Source organism: Mauremys mutica, chromosome 6 (genome assembly GCF_020497125.1).
Source record: "Mauremys mutica isolate MM-2020 ecotype Southern chromosome 6, ASM2049712v1, whole genome shotgun sequence".
NCBI classification, from domain to species: Eukaryota; Metazoa; Chordata; order Testudines; family Geoemydidae; genus Mauremys; species Mauremys mutica.
This window is the reverse complement of record NC_059077.1, coordinates 71,793,174-71,814,518: the sequence shown is the minus strand read 5'-3', so window position 1 is coordinate 71,814,518 and position 21,345 is coordinate 71,793,174. Positions and strand designations below refer to the sequence as shown.

The window sequence follows — 21,345 nt, the reverse complement described above, 5'->3', positions numbered from 1 at the left end:
TATGTAACCTTTTTTGAAAAACACAACAATTACCCTTTGAAAAGAACCAGTGTAACTTACCTCAATGCAAACTCATAGAAGCTCATCCAGCCCCAGTCTGCTTTCATTACAGAACCTCCTGTGACTCTTTTCTGTAATAATGTTATGGTGGTCTGGGGCAAATCAGTTATCAAAGGCAGCTGTTGCCATGCAAACCAGAGCAGTATTATTCACAATGTTACTGCTCAGGCAACAGCAGGGGGCAGCCAATGTGTACAGAGGTGGGGAGAAATCAGAGTCCCAGTTTTCCAAAATGTCCTACATAACCAAAAACATACAAACACAAAGTACATGTTGGAGATAATTCCACACACACATTAATTAGTGGCTGCAACTTGGTTCAAGTTCTCTACAGCAAGTTTACAAAGAAGGGTTGGGGGGGGGGGAGAAGGTGAGACACTCAAATACAGACCCTGTAAAACAGAACATTCTGATGCAATGTTAACTATGGGCTCACTACTGCAAGACCATAATAATATCAACGTTATTACTCACCTTTCTTAGACAACTATTAATTCTGACTACAGCAGACACAAATACAGAAGTATTTTATTGGTGAAGTGTTTGAGAGTGGAATAAGGACATGCTTTCTTCAACCTTTTTTCCTGTCCCCAAGCACCCAGTCCTGCCACACTTTCTCATGTGAGTAGTCTCATTGAAGTCAGTGGGAAGATTTAGGTGAATAATGACTTCCTGAATGAGGTTGCAGTACTGTGCCATGTTTGGTCAACCTGTAGGTACCTAAGGTACATAGTTACGTTACTATTTTGGATTATTATTTTAAACAAGAGGTCTTAGCTGTTCTGCTTGATGAACTAAATTTACTTGGTCACAATTCAGTATAAAAATACATAAATAATGTTCCTAGTGTTAATTATGGCTTCATTTTCTGGGTGAGTATGGTAGATTCTGCTTATTAGCAACCCCTCTCTTGCTAGTAAAAAGTTGCCATTATCCAGCAGTTACTAATAAGAAGAAGGCAGGTTTGCAGCACTGCAGCCAGATGCTGGGGCTTTCTACAGGGAGCTGAAGTACTGGGGACCAATGGAACTGCACAGGACCTCTCCCTGGGAGGTGGAAGGGTCCCAGAGCTCAGGCTGCAGCCCAAGTCAAAACATCTATACTGCAATTAAACTGCTCTGCAGCCCAAGCCTGAATCAACTGGCACAGGCCAGCCACGAGTGTCTAATTGCACTGTAGACATACCATGACAGGCTCAGCTGCACTTGCCCTGGAACTGCCTGATTAATTACTGTACCTGATTGGCTGCAGGACCAGCAGCCTGATTTATAAGCCCAGCAGCAACAGCAGAACAGGGCTGGACTTGGGGTGGCTGAGGCTGGCAGTTAGGGGCTGGGCAAGGCAAGGCAGAATTTTCTGATCTCAAATGAAACTGAAGAGTCTATTAGAGAGAATCTATGGATACAAATGGAGGGGGAGTAGAATCAGATGATGATGATATCAGCAAAAAAGCAAAGCCGAGGAAGGAAATAAACCAAAAGGTTATAATTGTAAGATTCCTAACCAAAGAAATAAGATCCGGCGATATTAGCCCTGTGGAAGTAGTTAACTGCACTGATAAATGTAGAGGGGCTATTGTAAGAGTTAGGCTGTGGTCTTTTAGTTGAACATGAAAACAAAGAGTAGGCTGATAAACTGCCAAAACCTAGAATGCCAGGGAAAGTTAAAATACTTTGCTAAACTATTTGACTGAAATAAAGGGGCAATATATGAAGTGCCATTAGAGCGGACCAGTGATGAGACAACAAAACATGTGTTGGAAGATGGAAGTAGCAAAGAAATATGAGGATTGTTGGGAATTCAATAGGCAAACTGTAGCACATGATGTTAGAACTCCGTGTGCCGTTCATGTTAAAATGTGGGTGCAGGAGTTGAAAGACAAGGAAAAGATGAATGAAGTCAAAAAATTAGTTATGGATGGAAAGTAACATGTCCAAATGTGGATTTAGATTTATTTTATAAACTTAGGGGTAAAAGAGACAGTGGGTATGAAAAATGAAGTGTACCAGCATATAGATGAAAAATGGAGTTGGTTTTGTTAAATATATACCAATGGATCCAAATAAGAAAAAACAGGAAGAATAGGGACAGCATACTGTATTCCAAAATTGGGAATTAGTATATCTAAAATAATATCTGATTATTTAGCTGTCATGACAGTCGAACTAGTAGCAATAACACTAGCATTAAATTGGATCTGGGATGTGTGCCCAGCAGCAGCAGTCATTTTTTTTCAGATTCAATCTCATGCCTTATGGTGATAAAAAAAAAAGTGTCTCAGAATACAGAACTAATTTAATCAATGACATTATAGCTAGCAGATGGGGATACATATAGCATTAGCTTGGATCCCAGTGCATATTGGGATAACAGAGAATGGACTGGTGGATAAAGCAGATAAAAAACACTAAGAAATGGAAGGGTTGATAAAGAAATACCCTTGAACAAACAGGAATTCAAAAGTCTATTATAGAAAAATTTAAAAGAATGGCAAAAAAATGGATTAATGAAAAAAGAAGAGGAAGATTTTTTGAACTGTGCTCTAGAGTTGACAATAATTATATACATCAAGGCCCGAAGAGGATTAATGTGCTTTTCTTTAGAGTACTAACTGGCCAGTGTGGCTTAAACAAACATCTTTTTTGACTAAATAGACACAAAGATGGACTATGTATTCTCTGTAAGGTGGAAGAAACAACTGATCACCTTTTATGAGTATTTGAGGGCTTTGAAAAAAGGGGAATTCAAACATCTTAAGGTTTTTTTTTTAAAAGTTACATTATGTTGTTTAGTAACGATCCTGGGGAAATGGAATCTTCTTTAAAAGGCATTGTTGTGTTACCTGAAAGACACTGGGCAGAGCTATGTACTGAGGAATTCTAGTTGGTAGCGGTTGTAGTTTATGCAGTCAAGTCTGTTTTGCCATAAAAAGAGAGAAAATAAGAGAGAGAAAACCAAGAGCATAGGCTGCTCACTGCACATGCCTGTGGAGTCTGTCATTCTGTAGAAGCAGCAAAGAATCCTGTGGCACCTTATAGACTAACAGAAGTTTTGTCATTCTGTGCTTGCCTCACTTCTAGCCCTGCTGCAGCCTAAACCCTGCCTTGCACCCGGCCTTATTCCTGCCTTGCTTGACTCCAGGTAACCCAGTTCTGACCCTCAGCTCTGATCTCTGGCTTTGGCTTCACCCTTGGCTCTGGCATTTGGACTCCTGCTCCAACCACTAGGCCAGCCTCCTGCTCTGACTAGCCAGCCTGCCTACGGCCCCCTGATGGCTTCAGGCTATTAACTGGAAGTTGTCAACACCCAGGTTGCTATTAAGCAGAATCTACTGTAATTCAATTTTGACTTCAGTTCAGATCTTGGCTCCTGGTAAGACCCAATGACATTTTCGGTAGGCCCAAAATAAACAAACAATATGTTAGCCATATGATCATTTTTTGTACAAAGTCACTTGTCTCCTTTCAGAATAATGTAGTTTGAGAACTATTTTGTGTCTGTTGTATCAGGATCATGCCACTCAACAGTAAGACCCAGTTATCAAACCTCTACAGAATGGTTTATATATAAAACAGGTAATTAAAGGAAAGTAGCATCAGGACTACAAATATGCATGCGAAGATGGTTCAGAATATCCCCAGTTAAAATGCAAAAATTATAGGACATATTAATTAATGAAAGCTGTATTACATGTTATGAAAATGTTCAATAGCCAAGAAATTCTAGGGAAGGAGAGGATGATTGCATGTTCCATTTCTCCTCCATAAGATATGAATTCATGGTGAATGCTATCATTTAAGAGAGCAATTATTTCGAGCTATAGAACTTTTTGAATGAGTCTAGTGAGATGCCAGTATCAATGAAAATTTAATGGCTTTCCACCTGCAGCAGCTGTGCAGCTGAAGAGCCTCAGACAGCTGTAAATATAATAGTTGATCCAGTCATGTCCATTTGCAGAATGGCTTCCATCATGCTTATTAGAGCCATAAGGGTGTGTGTTTAGTTTTCTGCAAGAAACTGGTATTAACTATATAAACGTATTGGGAATGTTTGTTCTCCTAACTGTTGTAAATGATGGAAAAGAAAAGCAACTTCTCATAATCATGTCTGATATCCTATGCTGTATGCGCATCCACGGGGAGTGACAGCTTTCTGAAATGACACAGCAACTGTCTTTAACTGCTAGCTGGAAATGTTGAACAAGAGGTGGCATGGAACCAAACTAATTTAACCACCACCACTATGCTCTGAATAAAATGAACCCACTGGCTGTCCAGGATATATTTTGATTTTTCTCTGCTAATAGGTTCCAGTACGTGTACTCTTTTATGCCATGAGAAATTGATTATTGTACTTTGTACAAACACGATTGACTGAGGTATTATTCTAAAATCACAAAATAAGAATATATGGCTGGGGGGGACCCAGAAAAAGTATCCTGTAGTGTGAGAGGCTGAATGTTAAAGAATCCCAATGGAGTACCAAAAAAAGTCAAGGGCTGTGGCTTTTTTTTTTTTTATATATTACCTGAGTTCGTTTTGAGCAGCTCGCTTAATTCAGTATGGTTCTAGTTTAGATGCATCCTAAATACCACACTAAATTCCACTGAAGATGCTTTTAAATACTTTCAGTTTCTAATAACACCTGTCCTTTTGTTTTTTAAACAATTGCCATTGCCTCTGCACTGCTTCACAAGATTTTAACATTCTTAAATATTTTTAACAGAGTTGCAGATTATGTGAGATAAGTGGCCAGTCTCATCCTGTGCAATGTCTTCATCCTTTGACATGCACTCTGTAATCATAAAAATGTATTTCATTATATTATCATTAGGGCTGTCAAGCGATTAAAAAAATTAATCACGATTAATCGCACTGTTAAATATTTATTTAAATATTTTTGGATGTTTTCTAAATTTTCAAATAGATTGATTTCAGTTACAACACAGAATACGTGTACGGTGCTCACTTTATATTTATATTTGATTACAAATATTTGCACTGTTAAAAACAAAAGAAATAGTACTTTTCAATTCACCTAATACAAGTACTGTAGTGCAATCTCTTCATTGTGAGAGTTTAACTTACAAATGTAGAATTATATACAAAAAACCTGCATTCAAAAATTAAAAAACAAAAAATTTTAGAGCCTGCAAGTCAAATCTGCAGTGAAAATGTTCTTAAAATGAACAACCTGCTGGGTCATCATCATCCGAGACTGCTATAACATGAAATATATAGCAGAATGCATGTAAAACAGAGCAGGGGACATACAATTCTCCCCCAAGGAGTTCAGTCACAAATTTAATTAACAGCTTATTTTTTTAACTAACATCATCAGCATGGAATGGTGGCCAAAGCATGAAGGGGCATACAAATGTTTAGCATGTCTGGCATGTAAATACCTTGCAATGCCGGTGACAAAAGCGCCATGCAAATGCCTGCTCTCACTTTCTGGTGACATTGTAAATAAGAAGTGGGCAGCATTATCTCCTGCAAATGTAAACAAACTTGTTTGTCTTAGCGATTGGCTGAACAAGAAGTAGGACCGAGTGGGCTTGTAGGCTCTGAAGTTTTACGTTGTCTTGTTTTTGAGTGCAGGTATGTAACAAAAAATAAAATAAAAAAAAATTGCACTTTCACAACAGATTGCACTACAGTACTTGTATGAGGTGAACTGAAAAATACTATTTCTTGTATCATTTTTACAGTGCAAATATTTGTAATGGAAAATACACTTTGATTTCAGTAATAACAGACTACAATATATATGAACATGAAGAAAATTATCCAAAATATTTAATAAATTTAAATTGGTATTCTATGGTTTAACAGTGCAATTAAAACTGCAATTAATTGTGATTAATTTTTTTGAGTTAATCGCGTGAGTTAACTGCAATTAATCAACAGCCCTAATTATCATTTAACATTTATGTTGTGATAGAGCCTAAATTGTTCCAGCACCCCTTGACTTCTCCATAGTTAGGCATGTATTGGTGGATCACCAGGAATGTTTCACTGAAATTAACATTGGCTGGTCAGAGGTACATGATGGTCCCCTCAGAAATATTGGACTTGTCCAAAAAAGACACTGTGGAATGTTTTTCCTAGACTGGCACATTCACATTGATGGCATTGAAATGCCAATAAAGATTCTGGGGGTCTCAGCCTTCCCTTTGTTTTCCTGGTTCATGAAGCCATACAGGAAAGATTTTACTACAGCCTGAGTAGGTGCAGGATGACTGCTGTGTGCATTTGGTAGATTGAAAGGATGCTGGCAGTGCTTCAGGACTAGGCTGGATCTCAGTAAGGTAAATATTCCTGTTGCTACTGTGTTTTCATAATATTTGTGAGACAAAGGAGAAAATGTTCCTGGCAGAGTGAAGAGGTCAGACTGTCTGCTGCTTTCGAACAGCCAGACACAAAGGCAATTACAGGAGCCCATCAAGAAGCTAAGAAAGGCTTAAAAGGACTACTTGAACACTGTGCCATAATAGTGCAGTATCTTGCTTTTGTGTACTTCTTTGGGAATTTGACTTGAATATGGATTTTAGCTCCTTTTATGAATTTGGTGGGAGGAGTGATGATTTGGGCTGCGACATTTCTGTTTTGTTAGACCCAGTAAATATATCTTGATTTTTTTGAAAACATAATTTTGAGTGGTAATGAAAAACAAACTAATGAACCACAAACAGACTTATCAGCGTTTATTAAACCTTACCAAAAAAAACAACAACAAAGAGCAATGTACTTGCTGATTGATCCTGCATAAATCACAGGTCAGTGAATGCTTAGTCATAACAGTTCTTGTTTTTCACTGGCATGGGGTGGTAAGGATAAGACTGAAGACTATACTTACCCCTTGAGGGAGAGAGGAGTGCTGTACGTTCCTGTGAACACTGAATAGTCAATGAAGCGCAATGGCTGCTGGGAGGAGGTTTGGGGCACTTTGCTCCATAATACTATGCAAAATCTATTTGTATTGCTTGAAGAGCTGCATAATGTCTTCGTGCACATCTCAGTGCACTTGCGTCCTTCTGCCTTTCCATCAGCATGTGGTCCTTCCAATCCTGGTCACTCAACCTTGTCTCCAGCATGAGGTCCCTCCATGCTGGCCTATTCTCCAGGTCAGCAGTCTCTGAGGACTGGAGAAGCTCTGAAAATGTGCCTTTCTTCTCCTGATGAAGGTTAGTCTTTCAGCGGGTGTTGAGGGGGCACCTCTCTAGGATCGCCCACCTAAGGACACGGATAAACAAAAGGACAGAGATATTGGAAAGGAAAATGAAAATATAAGTCTCAAAACTCTCTAAATTTTTTCTCATAAAGATCTTTCTAAAAATATGCACAGAGTCAGACTTACTTTGGGACAGCTTGCTTTGGGACCACTCTACAGCTCCAGATATGGTGAATAGCGTGGGGGTGCTGCTGAAATCGTTTAGCCATGGGGGTAGGGTTGCCAACTTTCAACCCTGGGTTTGCCAACTCACACAAAACCGAACACCCTTGCCCTGCCCCTTGCCCCTTCTCTGAGGCCTCTCCCCCTGCTCACTCCATCCCCCCGTTCCTCTGTCACTCACTCTCCCCCTTCTCACCCACTGGGCCGGTTCAGGGGGCTGGAATGTGGGAGGGCAGGAGGGCTTTGGGTGCGGGGGCAGGCTCCAGGGTGGGGCCAGAAATTAGGAGTTCAGGGTGCGGGAGGGGGCTCTGGGCTGGGGCAGGGAGTTGGGGTGCAGACTCTGATGTGGGGCCAGGGATGAGGGATTTGGGGTGCAGAAGGGAGCTCCGGGATAGAGCTGAGGTGTTTGGAGTGTGGGAAGGGGCTGGGGAAAGGGCTGGGGCAGAGGCATGGGGAAGTGTGATGGCTCTGTCTGGGGGTGCAGACTCTGGGGTGGGGCTGGGGATGAGGGGGTTGCGGTGCAAGAGGGTGCTCTGGGGGGGACTGAGGGGTTTGGAGGGCAGGAGGGGTATTAGGGATGGGGGAGGGGATTGGAGCACTGGGGGGAGTGAGGGATCTGGCTGGGATTACAGGGCTTGGGGTGCAGAAGGGTGCTCTGTGCTGGGATCAAGGGGTTCAGAGGGCAGGACAGGGATCAGTGCTGGGGCAGAAGGTTGGGGCACAGGAGGGGGTCAGGAGTACAGGCTTCAGGTGGCACTTATCTCAAGCAGCTCCCAGAAGCAGCGGCATGTCCCCACTCTGGCTTCTACACAGACAGGGGCGGCTCCAGGCCCCAGCACGCCAAGCGCGTGCTTGAGGCGGCATGCTGCAGGGGGCACTCTGCCGGTCGCCGGGAGGGCGGCAGGCGGCTCCGGTGGACCTCCCGCAGGCGTGCCTGCGGAGGGACCGCTGGTCCCGCGGCTCCGGTGGACCTCCCGCAGGTGTCCCTGCGGAGGGTCCGCTGGTCCCGCGGCTCCGGTGGACCTCCCGCAGGCACGCTTGCGGGAGGTCCACCAGAGCCGCGGGACCAGCGGACCCTCCGCAGGCACGTCTGTGGGAGGTTCACCAGCACCGTGGGACCGGCAACCGCCAGAGCACCCGCCGCGGTGTGCCGCTGTGCTTGGGGCGGCGAAATGGCTAGAGGCGTGGCCAGACAGCTCTGCATGCTGTCCCATCCACAGGCATTGACCCCGCAGCTCCCATTGGCTGCGATTCCGGGCCAATGGAAGCTGTGGGGGTGGCACTTGGGGCAGGGGAAGTGTGTGGAGCCCCGACTGCTCCTATGTGTAGGAGCTGGAGGGGGAACATGCCGGCTGCTTCCCAGGAGCCATGCAGCACAGAGGCTAGCAGGGAGCCTGCCAGCCCCGCAGCGTCGCCAACTGGACAGTCAACAGCCAGGTCAGTGGTGCTGACTGGAGCCCACCAGGGTCCCTTTTTGACCGAGTATTCTGGTCGAAAAGCGGACACCGGTCACCCTACGTGGGGGGCTGGTGGGTGTGCCGGTGAGTAAGGACAATGCAGTAAATAGTGCTAGAATTGTTACAGACAGTGGTGATCATGGCTGATAATGGCTCTTGAGGGTGACAAAGGCCCAGAGAGAACAGCTGCTCCAGGCAGCTTGAGGTCTCCCTGATCCATATGATGCCAGACTGTTCACAGTGATGGTGCCAACGGAGCTCATCGCAGAGTGAGGTATCATGGGGGAAGAAACTGGCCATGCTTCCTAGAAATGTCTGGGAAAGGATCAAAAAGTATCTACTAGAAAATGTTATGAAGGTCATTCCAGAGGACAAAAAGGGACAACCATAAAAAAATTCACAAATGAAGAAGGTTTGTCACTGCTGCCTAGCACAAGTCCAGAAAAATGAACCTGCTGAGCTAATGTCACCGCCTCTACCTCAACTATACATGCAAAGTAATGAGTATGACAACTGGACTTGACAATCAAAGCACTGTCTCTTGTAATGTTTACATTATATGGTTACTTTACAAGTTTAATCTTAAAAATCAGAAAAACTTTGATTAGCCAGTCCCTGGATTGCTTGCAAGGAATATCTTAAATTTCTTGTGTACTTTATTTTTATACTCTGGTATCAGTGTCAACACATTATCTTTCTGTTTCTTTGAAATGAATTGAATCGCTAGTACGTTAGTGTCGTGTGAGAGCAGGAATTCTATCTGGATGCCAAAATATGTTGGCTGCTAAATGAACTCAATATTTTGTTTATTGGCAGTTCATAGTTTTAAAATAAACTGGCTACTTTGAAAGTCAATTCCTTTGTTCTCTTATCACATGTGAATGGTCACCATTTGGAAAAGGGACAGGGAGAGGGACAGAGTGGGAGAAGGTTTTAAGCACTGCAAAGATAAACTAATCATGCAGCCAAAAATAATGCTGTAATATGCCTACCTGAACTTCCTTCCCTTTCCTCAGTGGGACTGTTGCCAACCCTCCAGGATTGGGCTGGTGTCTCCAGGAATTAAAGATTAATCTTGTGATGAAATCTCCAGGAATACATCGAACCAAAATTGGCAACCCTACTCAATTAGCTTGTCTCTAGGCTCATCTGGGTCTTGGTTAGGTACATCCAGTATTGAAGAGCTCCTGGCTCTCCAGGGTCTATATCCCCCTCCTTAATAAGCTCATTGTTGCTGCAGCATGCGAGTTTCTTTCCATCCATCCTGTGAGTCTTGATGGGGGACACCACTGCCACCTCAAATGTGACAGTGGGCACATCACAAGTATGGTATGGAACTCACCATAAAAACAACAGGTCTGTGGGGTGGTCAGATTTTCTGTCAATGTCCCTCACCTTCTGTAATGACTACTGCAGCTCCTCCCCCTTCGCCCAGTATTGCTTCTAGTCCCCGTCATAGCCCAGCTCTTACACCCTCCTCTATACGGACACTTTTGTTCCTATGGTTGTCTCACAGGCAGGCTTGCCCTGCCCTTCTCCCCGACAGGCCAAAAAATCCAGGACTTTTTTTCCTGGTCCAGACAAACACACGAGGTTTAGCTGCAGCTTTATTTTGCATTGAGCCATTCCTCTCAGCTCACAATGGAAGGTTAATAGGTGTGCTCGCCAAGTCAGGCTCCCAGGAGAAAGGACATTTTCAAAACATTGGGGATTTTACAGTGGGGCAAGCTTCCAGTCATGGTTATCCCTGTAGTGGAGTTTAAAATTGTAACCTGAGTGGATGCTGTTGTCGGCACAGGGTATTGTGGGCCTGATGCTGGAGGAGTGTTTTTCCCAGCACAGATAATGCAGCACCTACACTTGCATTTTGCTAGCAGAAATATGTTGGCCCAGGACTTACAGCATTCAGGGAGGTGGTTTTATTTTGGTGACAGACATTCTGGATTTTACCTGCTGGAATCAAATTTGGATGTGAACACATGCAAATCTGTGCCACTCAGAGGCAAATTTTGCTGGCAAAACCTAGTCACATAGACAGGGGCGGCTCTAGGATTTCCGCTGCCCCAAGGAGGGCGGCACGCCGCGGGGGGTGCTCTGGAGGTCGCTGGTCCCGCGGCGCCGGTGGACCTCTCGCAGACGTGCTGCGGAGGGTCCGCTGGTCCTGCAGCTCTGGTGGACCTCCCGCAGGCGTGCCTGCGGATGCTCCACCGGCGCCGCGGGACCAGCGGACCTTCCGCAGGCATGCCTGCGGGAGGTCAGCCGCAGCCGCCTGCCACCCTCCCGCGGGACGCCACCCCAAGCGCGCGCTTGGCGCGCTAGGGTCTGGAGCCAGCCCTGCACATAGACCAGGCCTAAGACATTTCTCAAGACCTACAGCAAAGCAGCAAGCTCTGAAGAAATAAGCACAGGCTTGGAAAGAAGGAAGTCCTGAGTTCTACTTCAAGCCCTGCAACTATCTCTGGGTGACCTTGAGCAAAGCCACTTTACTACTTTGCCTCAGTTTACTCTTCTGCTACCTCACAAGGATTGTATGGTTTAATTAGCTAATATTTGTACATAAACTATAAAATGCTTATTATTACTGCTGCTACATGAAACACTAATTATTTCCACCTCATGAGAAGATAATTACTTGTTTTAGTACAAAGCAAATTGGCACATACACACAATGCATTCATATTCTGAGATGATCTTATTACATAGCTCCAATCTACAATTAGACTGACTTTGTGTGAATAACATTTGTACTGCCAACTCTTAAACAGAGATAAGAGACTACAGGATTGCCACTATATTCTTTAGTGACGTGGACCAATCTGAATAATATTCAATAGGCATAATTAATAAAATGACCAATGCTGGACTAGGTGTTATGCTTGACCTGCATGCTCTAAATGATTTAAGTTATAGTTACGTGTTCCAGAGTATTATGCCAGAGCTAACTGTTTTTCCCCATCACTGCTTAATCATATTTCACTGTTATACCTCCATAAGACTCAAATCAGTGGCAGTGATGGTGGAATGCTTTTCTACCACTGATTTTTAACAACTGCTATTTTCATCTCTATTTCATCACTATTCAAATCTATTAATAGATTTTTTTAAGACCAGAAGGGACCATTGTGATCATCTAAGTTGACCTCTAGTGTAACAAAGGCTGGAAACAATGGGTCATTCCAGCCAGTGAATGAGTCAGCAGAAAACAAGTCCATCAGCAAAGGTTTCTTCCTCAACTGTTCATATTTCATAGGAAAATAAAGGATGTTACTGTGACCTTACAGGCCCGCTGCCTTTGTGGGTGGATTCTAATTTCCCTAAGTCATTTTCACCCTTCTACTTCCCAAATAGCCACCTGTGCACTGGGAGCTAACCCTTTGTTTACCAGGGACCAGACCGTAGCCCTTTACTGTGTCACAGACAGGTTTACTTGGTCCTGTCTCAGCGCGGGGAACTGGATTTGATGACCTCTTGAAGTCCCTTTCAGTCCTACATTTCTATGATTCCATTATTTTTCAAACAAATAAATGACATCACTATGGTACGTTAATACTGAAGTTGTGATTTCTGTGCTGAAACAGGAGCAGAGAAATATTGGCTACTTCACAACACTTGCAGAGGTGGGTCTACACACCTCTGAATGGTCAGACTCCGCAAATAAAGCTTGCAAATCTTGTCATCTCTGCATTGGTATGCACAGAAGAATGTCTATATGGTTTACAGAGTCATTTTGTAAGTTTGGTAGACAATGCTTGTAGACTAAGATTCATAGCATTCAGCACAGAAAAAACAATATCTATAAATATAAAATTACAGAATATTAACATGGAATTTAGAAGCTCTAAAACAGTTAACACAAAGCTTACGAAGGTCCAGCAAATATCAAGTGGTTATTAAATTCATAGGGAACATACTAAGAATTGTGGCAAAAAAGGTTAAACAAGGCAGATGCACCAGCTTTCATTTGGAATCAGTGTGTGAAACAAGTCTGAAGTATTTATCCCAAGTCATATTTGAGATAGGTGTGAGCAAAAACCTTTCCAACTATGGAGCTGCTCCATAACAGCATGGTAACATTAGGAGAGAGATATTAAGACGTAGAGATGGAAGAAAAGATATATCTTCAGATTAGATTTAAGCACATTGTTGATGCAGTGGAGAGATATAGGAAAGCTGTTGGGAAAGCTGTTCTGTCAGGCACTACAGAGGAAAAGAGGGTGGTTACAAAAATGTTAAGACTTGGAGAAGGGACAGAGAAGAGGACAATCTCTGTGATGGAGGATCATAGAGAGACAAAGTCCATGAGGTAGACTGGTTTTAAAACAAAGGGCAGTTTTGCAGTGGATCCTGAAATAAATGGCCTAAATGAAAGCACAAAGCAAATATCAGGTATAGAATGTTCTAACAGGCCTCTCACCTCACCAAATGCCATTGGAAATCAGCCTCCATCAGATGAGGTCATCATGGTTCAGGGCTTCCTCTCACTTTGCAGAGAGAATTACACATTAAAAGGTGAAGTGAATGGATGCGTGTAAAATACTGTGTTTTTTCTTATCTGAATTTAATTACACTATCCATAGACCCATGGGCCCAGAGAATTTAATAAAACTGAAGGAGGAAGGAAAGCTTGCTGAGCAGAGAGGCTTACATTGCCCTGTTTGGCACACTGATGGCCAAGAACTTCATTTTGCCTCACTTCTGATTTCCATTGGGATTAAAAACACTAATCTGGTTTTAAAATATTATCCTGTGACTAAAAAGATAATGCACTTTTGCTGTTTTTGATTTTCTCTTTTATATAAAAGGAATGTAAATACATTAATAAAGTGCTAACAGAGTAGTTGACAATCCAAACCTATATGCAAATCAGATTCATAACCAAGATTAACATGACAAAGAAAGATGCGGCCCTAGTGGTTTCTAAAATATTCACTTGAAATGAGGCAGGGACATGAAAAATAACTGCATTGCCTTCTGAAATGATTCAGCTTCTTTCAGGATTTGGATGCAGTGCTTTATTAGAAAAAAAATCCCTTGGTTGAGTATGAAAAGGCTGCCACACAAAAGTTATAAAAAGAATATATCAAACTGTAAAAAATCTGTGCCTATCTGATAAATTTATTGTTACTATTGTGCATGAAAATGCTTTGTAACTACCTTCAAAAGACAGATGGCAAAACTTAACTGTTTGTTTTATCCCCCAATTCTGCTATATGATTAGCTATGGAAATTGTAGTCTTCTTAGTAACAGTGATTATAGCAAAAGAGAAGTAGATAACTGTACAATATTTTAAACTACTTTTGACTGTTTCGATTTGCTCAGTTTCCTCAGTTAATTAAAAGTGTGTAACAGTAGCTGCAGTAACCAGTGACTATTAACTTTGTCACATGATAGGACAGGATTATAAAACACAGATACCCTCTGTGTCATGACTGTGCCAGAAAATAAAGATCATTCTTGCCACCGTTCATGTGCATCGTACCATTATTAAAGTATGTTTTAAGTATACGATCCCTATGATTTTTTCATCTTTTTCATTTAAATGTAAATTTTGGCTACCAAAATAAGATGTAACACATGTGAGATTAAAGATGCTTATTCCAGACTTTTGGAGGCAATGCACTTTCAATGACTTTAAAAGCAGTTGTGTATTTCTTGGATTTTGCTCCTTATCATGATTAGAGGGAAAAAATGCATCAAAATGCATCAAGGAGATAGGTCATTATTTAAAAGGTTGCATCCAGCTTCACAGCTGATCCAAGACTAACACACACAGACTTTGAGCTGAAAATACTCCAGCACATCAAAATGGTGCATCATTAGCTCCTACTAGCCAAAGAAAGAAATGTTTTTAAAGGGCAATGTTAAATGCTCACATCACTCCTTCAGAGGTTACTGGCCTAGCGCCTTTGAAACAAGTAAAGAATGGGAATGCAATATTTGCAGTGTTCAATTTAGGAGTGGTGAAATGAGTACTTATGCCATACACCCTTTTTTCACTGCTCCTGCTTCAAAAATACAGAAAAAAGGGAGATAAAGCTCAAACATACTCTGGAGATTAGAGGTTGATGGGAGATAGTCCGACATACCTATAATTAGATATTTCTTATACCTTAATATCAAGGAGTTTTGTTCAAAACAAAGACAGAGATCGAATATTTGGGCAAAACTCTTTCAACACAAGCTTTTCATTCCGTTGAGGAACATGGTTTATTCATGCCTTAGAACAGCTTTTTCCTCACTTCCACTCATAGTGCAACAACTCACTGCTATCTCTACAGGATGGTTATTTTCCAAAAGACTTTCCCTTTTGGAGAGAAAAAACCCTACACTGAATGATATTAACTAGGTGAGAAAGGGGCCTTGAATGGAGGGAATGAAAACTCTGCTGCCTCTAAGATAAGTTTTACCTACAAGTTCTCCCTTTCATTTTATGTTTAAAAGAAAATGGGGGGGCACCTACACGCTGACACTGTATCCAGGCTACAAAAAGAGAGAAATAATAGCACTTCCGTATTTTTTTTTTCAATCTTACACTTAGGAATTTCTTGTCAAAAGGACTGACCTATAGATCAGTTGAATTCAATGGGAGCTGTGGGTGCCCAACATTTTACTATGTAAGAGATCGTATGGGACTTCACTTCTAAGTGAGGCAAATGAATGCTGAGAATTGTCTAGCGCGGTTAGTATAAGGTATCCTGTAATGCATTTTTGCAACTTGGTCTACCATATAATATTTTTGCTAATTGTTTACACTGATATGATCAAACCTCTTATGATGTTAAACGATAGTGAAATAAATATTGGGCTCTTTAAAGCCACCAACAAAATAGAAATTATCTTTATTTTCTAAATAAATACTAGAGTATAAGTAGGCAATTTAGCACCTAATATTTAGACAAAATTCATAGGTAAGTAGTAATATGAAAAAAAAATGTCAGTGAGATTTCACTAGGGTTGCCAGGCATCTGGATTTTGACCGGAATGCCTGGTCGAAAAGGGACCTTGGCACCTCTGGTCATCACTGCCAACCAGGCCATTAAAAGTACAGTTGGTAGCGCAGCAGGGCTAAGGCAGGCTGCCTGCCTGCCCTGGCTCTGTGCGACTTCCAGTGGCTGCCGGGTCCCTGTGGTCCTTAGTGCATGGGTGGCCAGAGAGGTTCCACACACAGCCCCTGCCCCAAGAGCCGGCTCCACAGCTCCCATTGGCCAGGAACCGTAACCAACGGGAGCTGCGGAGGCAGCACCTGTGGGCACGAGGGCAGCGTGCAGAGCCTCCCTGATTGCCCATGCGCCTATGGGCTTCAGGGACCTGGTGGACACTTCCTGGGAGCTGTGGTAAGCGCCGCTGGGACCCTGCACCCCTTCCCGCACCCCAACCCCCTGTCCCAGCCTGAAGTTCCCCCCCATTCCCATACTCCCTCCTGGACCCCGCACCCTCACACACACACAAAACCCCTGCTCCTGCCCTGAGCCCTCTCTTGCACCCCAAACCCCTCATCCCCAGCCCCACCCAGAGCCCAAACCCCCAGCCCAGAGCCTATACGCCCCCCGCACCTTAACACCCTGCCATGGCCCGGAGCCCTCTCCCACACCCCAAACGCCTCCTTTCTGGCCCCACACCCCCATCCACAGCCCTAATCCCCTGCCCCAGCCCAGTGAAAGTGAGAGAGTGGAGGAGAGTGAACAACAGAGGGAGGGGGGATGGAGTGAGCGGGGGGCGGGGCCTCGGAGAAGGGGCAGGGCGGGCAATCCTAGATTTCCCATGTCTATTTCTGAATGCTCTTTGCCACTGTTAATTCTTTTCTGATATATAAGGCTGTTTTTTAAAAGATGTGTGTATGCAGAAGGGCTGTTCTCAGCATGCTGGAAAAACAGTTACAATATTTGAGCAAGCTTGATTGTAGAATAAATTCATGGAGGTTAAGTCCATTAATGGCTATTAGCCAGGATGGGTAAGGAATGGTGTCCCTAGCCTCTGTTGTCAGAGGGTGGAGACGGATGGCAAGCCAGCCCAAATCCCCAGAGCCACCCACCATTGAACTTTCAAAAGGTAGGAATCCACATTGAGTTCTGATTTTTGCATGGTCAGTTTCTTACTCTCCAAAGGGGAAGGATGTCCAATGGTTAGGGCAATAGTCTAGGACTTGGGAGACCTAGTCCAATTCCCTTCTCCACCAGACTTCACATGTGACCTTGGATAAGTCACATAGTCTCTCTGTGCCTCAGTTCTCCATCTGTAAAATGGGAATAATAATCCTTCTCTAAATGTGATGATAAATATATTAAAGATTGCAAAGTGTTCAGATATTATGATAATGGGAACCACATAAAAGTTAGCTTTCTATCTACATTAAGACTTATTCAAAGAATGAATTAGCTGTAAAGTAGCAGCATTTTCAAATTACAAGGAAGAAATGCCCACAGTTGGTGAGTGTTATTGTGAGAAATTATCACCACCTGTTGGTGAAATCATAGAACTAAAAATGACTTGCTAATTTAAACAGTACCAAAAAAGAGCATGATGGGAGTGACTAAATAATGTTCTCTTTTTAATCATTCCAAGCTAAGGTGTGTGTACTTGTGAATTTTTGGTTAAATTTTCTTATTTTTTGCTGGGTTTTTAAATTTAAAAAAATAGTATGTAAAATACTGGGAAAAGCTAGGTGTTTTCATATATGGACCAGGTTATGCTCCAGGAGACAGTGATTCTGCTATGGTATTAATCTTAACCTTCTGAAGTGATCATGGTGAATCAATCTGTGGTTCTGCTTGATTATTTCACTATTTGATTCTGTCTGAATTTTTAGTTCAATAAAAACTTTGAAGACGCTCATGATCAGGGCTCCATGAAATGACTAGTGAGGATTACTTCAGTTATTTTGTAACAGTACTGGAGATCAAGGAAAGTAATTGCATTCATAACAGAATACCCAGACAGAAAAAAAACAAGATTTGATGAACAAAGGTCACACCTTTAAAAATGTTTCGTTTCCCTTGTAGCTAAATAATATTGCTAAAGCATTCTATCTTAGTGATTTGTACTGCTGCCTATGCCTATATCTGAACATTTTCCATATTAATTAGATTGGCAGTCTAGTAGGTTTCTAGGAGCTTCACAAGTCTGTGGGTCCGCTCTCATTTTGGATTCTAAAATGCTGTTTGTGATAAGGTTTTTTGGGGAAATAAGGGGAATAGTTAGTGAGAATGTAGGTTTTTATTAACAGGGTGATGAACTGGGGCTCTGTCTGTACACCTTTTGAACTGTGGTAGACATTGTGAAGTTGTATATAAAAAACTGCTGTATCATGAATTCCTAAGTGTATGTGGCTCCACCATTGCTGACAGGTCCTGTAGCAAGGACACATCAGAGAGAGACAATGGAGAATATTTAAAGTTAACGACAATACTTTAACCACAATAAAGTTATGCTAAAAAACATTTGCACCCTTGGAAACTAATATTATCTTACCCCTGTGGAGAAAGGTGGGAGCAGTGGAAAGTCACCCAAAGGAGAGAACAAAGGAAGCCAGGGAGCCACACAGGAAGAGAGGGAGAGGGAGACAGAAAGAGAGAGCATGGGGCAGAAAGATAAAGGTCACAGAAGCTGGGAAAGGAGCTCCATGAGGGAGAAACCACACAACATGTAACAACCCATAGAAGGCAGGGGACACCATGCCTGCCTGCCATCCATGACACAGATGGACCCTAGGGACTGTCAGGGAAGGTGAACTAGAGAGGTGAATTCTATGTAGTATTTATTGTTTTATATGATCTGTATTCTCCTCTGCTTTACATGATTAAGTAAAAGAGCAAATTGTGTTGGACTCTGGGCAAAGTCTCTCACTCTATATGTATTAATTGCTTCCCAGCTACTGCAAGAGAGAGTTAAACAATTAAACCAGAAGCTTCATACCTTTGGTACAGAGGTCCAGGACAAGGTCTGTTTAACTAACCAGGGTATCTTGGGGGTAAGTGCTGGTTGTGGGTATCTAAGGAAATTAGGTTGAGAAGCTACATTTCTGATTCAGTGCCCAGAAAATGTGCCAAAGACGCAAAGGGAAGAAAACAGTGCTACAGCTTGGTGAGGCTTCAGAAACGTCCCCTCACAGCAGTCTGGTAAGTGGCTAAAAAGAGAGACCCTGGCCAAATCTGAGAGGCAGAGCAAATTGGCATGCCCTATGCACTCTTTACATTAAGTACAGGGTAGCATAGGACCATGGTTCCCAAATTTTTTAGTACTGAAGCTCCCTTAAAGATTTTAAAACTGTGTGGCTTCCCACAACCAAATATTTACTGACTCAGAACATTGGTAGTTTCAAGAGTTCAGGCCCTAGTGTTTGCATGGTATCACAACTTTATTCAATTACATACATTTTTAAAAGTATATAATCTGATCTAATCTGGGTTTTTAAAACTATAATATGAAAATATGGAATTTTTGGGGGGTGTTCAGCCAGATTTTGGTGAGAAGAATAAGCCTGTTTTGAACTGCATAGGTACACAATGTTTGGCTGAATGTGCGATAGGGCCAGTTGTAAGTTATTTTCCATGATTAAATCATTTCTATGTGGTGTTTTTACAGAAATCATTCCTGAAAACTGCACTCTCAGAGATAAGTGGAAGCAAATGGAAGCAGCACTTTCATAGCTTCATCCATGAGTGCTTCATACTCTCCTTTCACAATAATTCAAAATTCCTAGTTTATTAGAAACCTGGTTTTCAGCATGTGATCACATCTGAGGCGAGATACGTATAGTTGGAACGAAGTCAGCTGTTACCAAGAATAGGCTTTGAATCCAATCGATTGGATTCATTAATGTTCAACTCCAGGAAAATACTAAGAAAAATGGAAATACAATCCAGACAAATGAGTTAATATTTGCTTTTTAATAGTATTTTGATTGCTTTAACTCTGTTTTTAAAAAGTCTGATAACACTGGAAACAACTCGGTAACTCCCTTTTCAATGTATTATCTCCAAAGACAAAGTTTCTTCATGAATTCCCCCCGTTTCTCTTTTATATCTAGCATATTTGTATTCCTACCTTAAAGTGTTCAGTGCATTCAATTTGCCAAATATATTTACCAGGTAGCTAATGTAGTGAAGATTTAAATTTCAGAAAGTGATTATATACTGTATTGTATTAAGATATATTTTCATATTAAAGATTATAAAGATTAGCCCTAGGGATTCTGATTTTTTATTTTAAACAATAAGCACTTGGAAAACACCTCTGGATAAAAAAAAATCAGTATTTATCCAATAAACACCAGAAATAGTTAGTTGTATATATGGTTATGTTTACACAGGGATTAAAAAAAAAAAAAAAGTTAGCCCAGGTCAGTTGACTCAGGCTTCGGGACTGAAAAATTGCTATGTAGACATTCAGGCATGGCCTGGAACCTGACCCCCTGGGACCCTCCAAGGGTGCGCTGGAACCTAAGCCAGAACATCTACTGAGCAATTTTTAGCCTTACAGCCCAAGCCCCATGAGTCCAAGTCAGTTGACTCAGGGCAGCTGCGGTTGTGCCGCAGGGCTTTTATCCCCATGTAGACGTACTCTGAGCTTATCTGCACAGAGCACACTACGGGAGTGGGATTTCTAAAGCTCAGTAACATGTTGCAAATTAATTGGTCCATGTAGACCCTGAGGGTGTGCACTAAGGTTCCCTAGTGCACTGTAACATAGTTCTATTTGAAACAGTACACATTAAAGCACACTAGGGAACATTACAAAGAGAGTGCTCATTAAATCTTGATTTTGGGGCATCTACATAGAACTCAAAAATTGCTAAGAATAATACTCTCCTCCCGCAGACACACAAAATGAAATTAATAACCCTGGAAAACAGAAGACCTAGTTATACTCAGTTTCCTGGATACCACTTGTCATTTATAGATCCCCAAACTTACATTTTTTCTTTTTAAATATGTAATGATATATTCACTTCCATTCCACACACGGGGAAATCTGAGGAAGCAAGAGGTAAAATAAGTTATCCAGAGTCTCACAAGTCAGTGACTGAGCCAGGAATAGAACCCTGGGTACCTGATCCTACCCACTGGGCTAGCTTCCCTACCACAGCCAGATATTTATCAGGGATTAGCTCCCATACTGCTACATGGAAGAGCTGGGGTTATTTAATTTGACTGTCTCACCAGCACACCATTCTCTCAGACTATCACATCTCTTTGTGTAAATGTGTATGCCGTTTCCTCTCCATTAATCATCGAAGGAGGAATCTACAGTCTCAAGGCATACAGTATGCACAAAGTTAATTTAGTGTTTAATTAATTCCTCTTTACATAACAATGCTTGTTAATCTAGTTAGAATTTCAAACTATGTATATATTTGCATATTTATTCATGATCAAAAAGAAACAATATAATAGGAGGTTTTTAGGTACATCATTTCTTGGACTCAATTAAAAA

General features: G+C 42.0%; 1 long non-coding RNA gene across 1 annotated transcript; it reads right to left on the bottom strand.

Moving 5' to 3' along the window:
• Positions 1 to 231: 231 nt before the first annotated feature.
• LOC123372968 lies at positions 232 to 14,352 on the bottom strand. The gene is made up of 3 exons (XR_006580492.1): positions 13,327 to 14,352; positions 6,919 to 7,295; positions 232 to 297 (listed from the first exon to the last, which is right to left on the bottom strand). It is a non-coding gene; the product is annotated as an uncharacterized LOC123372968 (long non-coding RNA).
• Between the last annotated feature and the right edge of the window lie 6,993 nt (positions 14,353 to 21,345).